The 7,704-nt window shown below is 36.3% G+C and overlaps 1 long non-coding RNA gene across 1 annotated transcript; it reads left to right on the top strand.

Annotated features, from left to right (window-relative positions):
* Nucleotides 1-2,099: 2,099 nt before the first annotated feature.
* On the top strand, nucleotides 2,100-4,825 carry LOC119507593. The gene is made up of 3 exons (XR_005211324.1): nucleotides 2,100-2,201; nucleotides 3,862-3,951; nucleotides 4,735-4,825. It is a non-coding gene; the product is annotated as an uncharacterized LOC119507593 (long non-coding RNA).
* The last annotated feature ends 2,879 nt before the right edge of the window (nucleotides 4,826-7,704 follow it).

Here is a 7,704-nt window from a genome sequence, read left to right as displayed (position 1 = left end):
AATGTGTCATGGTTGCCTCTAGGATATCCTTGAAAAGCAGATCATACTCATCAGTTCCATTTTGTATCAGAGAAGGTGATATGTGGAAGAGAGCCCTAGAATTTATCATCCGTTCCCTAGATATGTTTAGGTTTCTATAACTTGACCCAGATATTTAATGGTTAGGTGGTGTTCTAGTTTGCTAATGCTGCAGAATGCAAAACACCAGAGATGGATAGGCTTTTATAAAACGGGGGTTTATTTCGCTACATAGTTACAGTCTTAAGGCCACAAAGCGTCCAAGGTAACACCTCAGCAATCAGGTACCTTCACCGGAGGATGGCCAATGGCGTCCGGAAAACCTCTGTTAGCTAGGAAGGCAGCTGGCATCTGCTCCAAAGCTCTGGCCTCAAAATGGCTTTTTCCCAGGATGTTCCTCTCTAGAAAGCTTGCTTCTCTTCAAAACATCATTCACAGCTGCACTCCGTTCCTTCTCTTTGAGAGAGCTCATTTATATGGCTCCACTGATCAAGGCCCACCCTGAATGGGAGGGGCCACGCCTCCATGGAAATATCCCATCAGTTATCATCTACAGTTGGGTGGGGTGCATCTCCATGCAAACAACCTAATCCAAACTTTCCAACTTAATCCCCATTATTATGTCTGCCCCACAAGATTGCATCAAAGAATATGGCTTTTTCTGGGGTACATAATACATTCAAACCAGTACAGGTGGTATCAACTAAAGCATAAGTGACTTTGTCACAGGCTGGATCTCCTGTCTCCTAACATACTATTAGAGGATTTGTAAGGTAAGGAAACAGTAGTTAACATTCATTGATTGCTCATATGTTTCAGACAGGTTAGAAAGATTTTTATATATGTATATCATTTAATTCTTAAATAACCTTTATTTGGTAGTAATTATTATCTTTCTTTACTGATGGGCTACCAAAGCTTAGACAATGTAATAATTTAAGTAGCTTACACAAGTACACACTGAGGGGGGCAGGAGATAGAGAGAAGCCTGCTGATAGACCGGTGGGAGGAAACCTCTTGCTTTCATTTCCTAGGCTGCTTAAAGCAATATCATGAAATGGTTTGGTGAAAACAATGGGAATGTATTCATTTGTGGTTAGAGTCCTGGAAAATGTCCAAATCAAAGTGTCATCAAGGCAATGCTTTCTTCCTGAACTGGCTGCCAGCAATCCTTGGCTCCTTTGTCCCGGGGCATCTGCTGGTCTCTCCCTTCTCTTCCAGGTCTCATTGATTTCAGCTTCTTGCTTCCTTAGCTTTTTCTCTCTCTCTGTATTCATTCCATTTATAAAGGACTCCAGTAATAGGACCCACCTGAATGAATTGGGTCATACCTTAAGTGAAGTAGCCTCATCAAAAGATCCTATTTACAATGCGTTCACACCCCCAGTAATGGATTCAAGAACATGGTTTTCTGGAGTACATACCACTTCAAACCACCACACCTTCTTAAACGCTGCTCTTGCTTCTCCCCTCTGTGGAGCAATCACTGCTTCCTCTCCCAGGAGAAATCAGTGGCAGTGGGCCTTTTGGTGGTATGACAGTCTGCAGAGCAGTAAAATAGCAGGGTTAAGCCTTGCTGTGATGAGGAGTGGATGCAGGCGAATGCTGACTCACAGCTACTCTCAAGCATTCACTCTTCTACCCTTTCCCTCCAAACACCTGGTATTTAACTTTTCCCCAATAAACAATGTCAGACAGAGGAACTGGTATACCCAGGGAAACATGAGCTCATGAGTGAAAATAACTAAATGCCTGAGGATTCCAACTACATAAATAAAAAGAAAGACAATTGTGGTGGCTACTGTTAGCATGCTACAACATTAATTTTTCCCCTGCTTGCTAAGCTAGACTACATTTCCAAGCCAACTGGCCATCTGATTAAGTTTTCATCAATGGAATATGAGCAGAAATGATGCATGCTGTTTCTCTTCTTGAATGTTAAGGTACGGGCATGCCTCCTCCATGCTTTCTTTCCCCTGTTCATTGGCTGGGACCTGGACTTGGTGGCAGCTCATGTTCAACTATATGGTGCCAGTGCCCAGAGATAACCAAGCAGCACAGTGAGAGGAGCCTGGATCTCTGAACAATCACTTGGAACAGAGCTGCCCCACTGAATGTTGCTTTCTACAGACCTTGGACATGAGAGAGAAATAAGTGTCTTTATTCTTTAAGCCACTGTTAGGGTAAGTTAGCCTTATCCTAACTAATGTAAAAACAAACTGGACAACATATACATCATATATGACCTAAAGCACATTTTTGAAGCAGAATATCTAAGGATTTAAAAGAAGCATGATAAATAGACTTAAGGAGATTAGGGAAGAAGGTAACAAAATGAAACAAAAAAGGAAACCATGACAAAGTGAAATGTTAGGTATCAAATTGACTTGCTCTCTCACCTTTCAGCTTTCTCTAAAAGTCACAGGTACCACTCCCCTCTCCTCTTTTCTTCTCTCTCAGCTCCTTGACATCTCTTGTCTGCTGTCATTTCCTCTCCCATATGTCCTTGTGAGTTTATGTCTTTTATGTTCCTTTGCTGTCATTTTAGGGTTTTTCAGGAGGAAACAGATAAGGCAAAATGTGTTCATATTCTATGTTTAACAGAAAGGCTCAGGGTCTTCCTACAAATCTTAATTTTTTGATCATGGACAAGTCTTACATGTTTGCATTTTCCATCAGTGGAAATTGCTTTTCAAAGTGGAAAATATATAGATACTTATTGGCAATTAGGGGAAGTCTCATTAAATTATGTTATCCATGTGTTAGAATATTATGTGGTCATTAGAAATGATGTTTATGAAGAGAATTTAATGCCAAAAAAATATTCATGCTATAATTTTAATTAAACAATCTGTATATACAATATGCAGTATCAAGAATGTATAAGGCAAAACATTCACAGGATAAAGATCAGTAGAAAATCTGGCAAATATTTTAATTCGTCTAAGAGCTGGGATTACCTTTCTTTAGTATTTTCTGATTTTCTCCAAATGTTTAATACTCTGCTAAACAAATAAGGGTCAGTTGTTGGCTTATTGAATCAACACATAGCTTTTTAAAAGCTCTTCTCAGATGATTAAGATATATTAAAAGTTTGTGACTAAATTGTAAATTTTTCCTTGACCTTCTGCAATATCCCTGCTCTATATCGTGTTTGACTTTATTACTGATAGAGTACTAGATCAATTGGAGACCCTGGTAATCTGAAGAAATAAATGTACCTTAGGAAGTGCTCCTTTAATTATTGGAAGTTAAAAGTAAATGCCAATTATTGTCTATGTAGTTTTTCCTTAGGCAGCTTTTCATAATATTTATAATACTATTAATATATCAATATACATGTTTCATTAAATAAAAATTACCATGAATAATTTTACACGGTGCTTGTCTTGCATTCCAAGACAATGCTTCCAACTTAGTCTGCCATTATGATTTTAATAAAGGACAAATAAAATAGAATTCAATTTATTCAATTTAACAGACATCTTAAAATGTCTACCACACAAAATGTACTCTCATAGGCATGCTAGGAGATGCAAAATTGTAAAAGATCTCAGGGACCTTATAATATATTAGCATATAACCAGGAGAGTAAAGTTCAAGTCATCAGTTTCTAGAATAAACAATGGAGCATTGTTTTTTAAGCCATCCCAACTTGTTTTCTAGAGGAACTACAAACAGAATCACATCAGGAAAGTCCATTTTACCAAGATTTCAAATGATATTTGCTTGCTTTGTTCGTCACAACTCACAGTCTGATCTGGAATTACTACTACTGTGTCTTGGCTAAGGTTCTTAGTTAACCTTGGGCTGACTATGTTTTGATGATTTCTCATGTTGTAGCTTGCCTCATGCAGCAGGCTGACTTGAGTTGGCACTTGAACATTTCTTGAAGAGCCCAAACTTCAACAACAAAAGGAATGAAATTACAAAGTATGTGAACAAATTTTTCTACTGGTTAATAAAAGACTTTTAGAACTGGAAGAGATCTTATAAATTAGCTCATTCAAGTCATCTGTAGTATCTGTAGTAATAATCCCCTGATACAGAATCACCAAGATTGGATATGATTCAAATTTACAAATGTTTGAGACCTCCTATATGCCAGATGCTTTCATGTACATTATACTATTTTTAAAATCCACTGATAGAAAACTTGCTACTTCATAAGAGAGCTGGTTCCATTCTCTAATTGTTAGAAAATTATTCTGTATGTGGTATTAATATATGCCCTCCTGCAAATTTTAATCATGGATGCTATTTCCAATAAACTGAATTTGACTAAATGGCAGATATTCATATAGTTGAAGACAGTTATCATTAGAATCTCGAACAATTCCAAACTCTAGGACTCCCTAGAACAATTTGAAAATGACTATGAAATGCATATTTTGAATTGTACATTTCCATTTCTTTTTCTCCTTAACATATTAAAAGAATGCATCTTCAGCAAAAGACTTGAAGATTTTAAATGGAAAAGCACTTCTGTTATTCTGAAAACAATAAAGCAATTATCAAGTGTTCAGCCATTTTAAGCATCAATAAGCAGGTTGAGTAGTTTATAAACCAGAGATTATGTCATTTATGTCAAATTCTACTCTATAACCCTCTTTTGTGGTTATTCCTCTGTGAAATGTTATACCTTGAATTGTTACTAACCTATATACTGTTCACTTTCCTTTTTCCTTTTAATTTTTTTTTTTTTTTAATATGTAGGAAATGAATGAGACCAAGTTTCTTCATCAACTCAGGGGAAGGAAGAAGGAGAAATTTAAATACTAGAGGTGATGCAGCTTTCCACTGAAGCCAGTGAGTGTTAGATGTGAGTTTCCTGTATCCTGTGGGCGGCAGTCCCCCTGTAATCCTATAGTGTAGGCATCTCACTGTCCTGAGTGTAACTCTAGTATTTAAATATTCATACTTTTTTGTAAACAATATGACTCCTTAACACAAGCCAACTCCATCATCTGCTCCTTAACTGAGGAAATGATCATTGGAGTCAGTGTGAGAAGGAAAAAGTGCCAGTGTCAGACTTACCAAGAGACTTTACTGCATTCTACTTGATAGTTGATTTGTGGGATTTTTTTAGGGTAATTTAGACTACACTTGCTTTTTGCCTTGGCTTTAAAGCTTATCCATAGATAAAATGAAATTTAACTAAAAGGCTAACCATTTTTCTTCCTTTCAATAAGTAGTTAGGAAAGCATTTCCCAAAAATTTTCTTGCTAACAAAACACCTTTTAATAGAGATCCTAGGAAAATGTGCCGATGACTGAATCAGGTTGTTAAGAAATTGTTAGCCACAGTGAGAGTGGAAAAGCAATTATTAGAAGCCTATCTAAAGGAAACATTGTTGATCTTAAACTTAGCTTCTTTATAAGGATAACTTGGAAATTTGGCTCTTTCCACAATGAGGCAGGAATACATGGATTGTAGAAAATTTCACTGTGTTCCTCAGGAAGCTACTCAGATGGGTGCTGGCTGATGGAGACTTCAAGAAGCAATATGCTAAAGCGGTTGCTCCAGGGAAGATAGAAGGTAGATAATAAAAAGAAAACCCCTTTAGTCCTTTAAAGTCACTTCCTTTTGGGATTTGTGTGTTTTCTAAAAACACTGAGTCCATCTCTGACTGGGAAACTGAAAGATGTCATAGTTACTTTACTTGCTGTTTACAATTTTTTGCTTGTAGGAATTTGAGACACATGAGTGACAAGTGAATATATAGGATAGAGAAGGGAAGTGTTGCTGAGTGATAAGGACTGAATTGGGTGAATGTTGTTATTCAACTTCAGTTGTGTCAACCCAGTGATTTAAAATAAAATACTTTGAGTTCTTGTTAATCCTCTGTCTACACAACAGGCACCAGATTGTTAAGCAAAACGTAATTTCTTTGTTCGAAGTGTATAAACTAATGAAATAGAAGACTACTGAATTTTTCTTTATGTAAGAAACACTTACGCAACGTTTAAGTGCCAGGCACTGTCCTAAGCACTTGCCAGGTATTAATTCATTTGATTCTCATAATAACCGGTACTGTTATTATACCCATTTTACAGATGGGGAAACTGAGGTGTGGAGAGGTTTAAGTTAACTTCCCAAGATCACAAGCTGGTAAGTGGGAAACCAGGTTTAGCTTCTTCTATTTACCTACAGGGCACCAAAGAAATATTATTTTAAAATATTGCCCTGACAGAAAAATGGTCATGAAGTAAAGTTCCAGACAGCAGAAAACAAACCAAAAGACAAAACAAAATAAAAATCCTACTATTACAAACAACTAAAAAATAACTAACATTCTTTCAAAAGCACCGCTGAGTATACAGGAAAGTGATCACCAGGTTCTAGGAATGAACCTGAGTGGTGAACTCAATAACTGGTGCTGTGGTTGCTGGTGGGAGAAGAGCTTATGAGTCATGGCAAGCTAAGGGCTTCATTTCTGAGGCTCAGATGAGGACATCAGAGTAGACTTTGGGCCTGTCCAAACTGGAGAACTAAAAACTGAAATCTCCATCAAAATCTGCCATTTCCTTTTTGCCTGGATTCTGGATGGGATAAAAGATCTGCATTGAGAATGTGTGACTATGACCTGTTGTTTTATGCAGGTTTGATAGCTGGGGGCACCTAGCAGAAGAAAAAGGAAACTTCTTTTTGGGACATTCTATGAACCAGACACCAATTCCCACAGCTATGTAAGTCCTGCTGTAGACGAGCTCACAATATAAACTAAGTAACCCCACTAGGAAATATTTCACCAAGACTGAGAATTATCAGTGAAACAACAAATTATAGGATAAAACCAAATATTTTCAGATCATAGAACAATTTGACAATAGGAAATAAATATGTTTGTAATGATTAAATAGGTAAAAATAAGGAATCAAAAATGAGAAAAATATAAAGACACTAAAAAAGGGTGAGAATTTTTGGAAAATAACCAAATAGAGTTACCAGAATTAAAAATAAAGTTGTTGAAATTTAAAAAATAGGGGTGGTGGTGGGGGTGGTGGACTTAAGTAGCAGATTATACATAGCTAAAGACAGCTAATGGACCGTAAGGTAAATCTGAGCAAATTTTTCCATTATTCAGCGAAGAGAGAGTTGAAACATATAAAAGAGACATGGAAGATAGAAAGAGGTCCAATCTGAGCCTAATAGGGTGTCCAAAAGGAAAGAAAAACAATTATGAGGGAGGATATTCCTGTATAGTGAGTTCCAAGGGATATAAAAATTATCTTATTCCTAGATACATCATAGTAAAACTGCAAAGCACAAAAGACAAAGAGAAATATTAAAAGCATCAAGAGAGGAAAAGGGATTATCTATAAAAGAATTCTAACTAGACGAAACAGTAGATATCTCAACAGCAACAAGAAGCTAAAAGATGATGGAATATTTTCAAAATGGTGAAAGAAATTAACCATCAACAGGTACATATATACATTTAAACTATAATTTAGGAGTTGAGGAAAATAAATTTTCAAACACAAAAACAAACAGAAAAGCATCCACGGAAGTAAGAAGGAAATTTAACACAGGTAAAAGGACTAAGATGTAAGAAGGTCAAGCAAATAAATTGATAAACTTGTTTGCATGTCTAAACAAATATTGGCAATAAATAAATATAATAAATGCTGAATAATTTGAGGAAATTAGTTCAAATAAAAGGGAAATAAAATACTGGTATAA

This window comes from Choloepus didactylus, chromosome 13 (assembly GCF_015220235.1).
Source record: "Choloepus didactylus isolate mChoDid1 chromosome 13, mChoDid1.pri, whole genome shotgun sequence".
In the NCBI taxonomy this organism is placed as follows: domain Eukaryota; kingdom Metazoa; phylum Chordata; class Mammalia; order Pilosa; family Megalonychidae; genus Choloepus; species Choloepus didactylus.
Note: the sequence above shows the minus strand (reverse complement) of the source record. Positions and strands in the feature narration are given on the sequence as shown.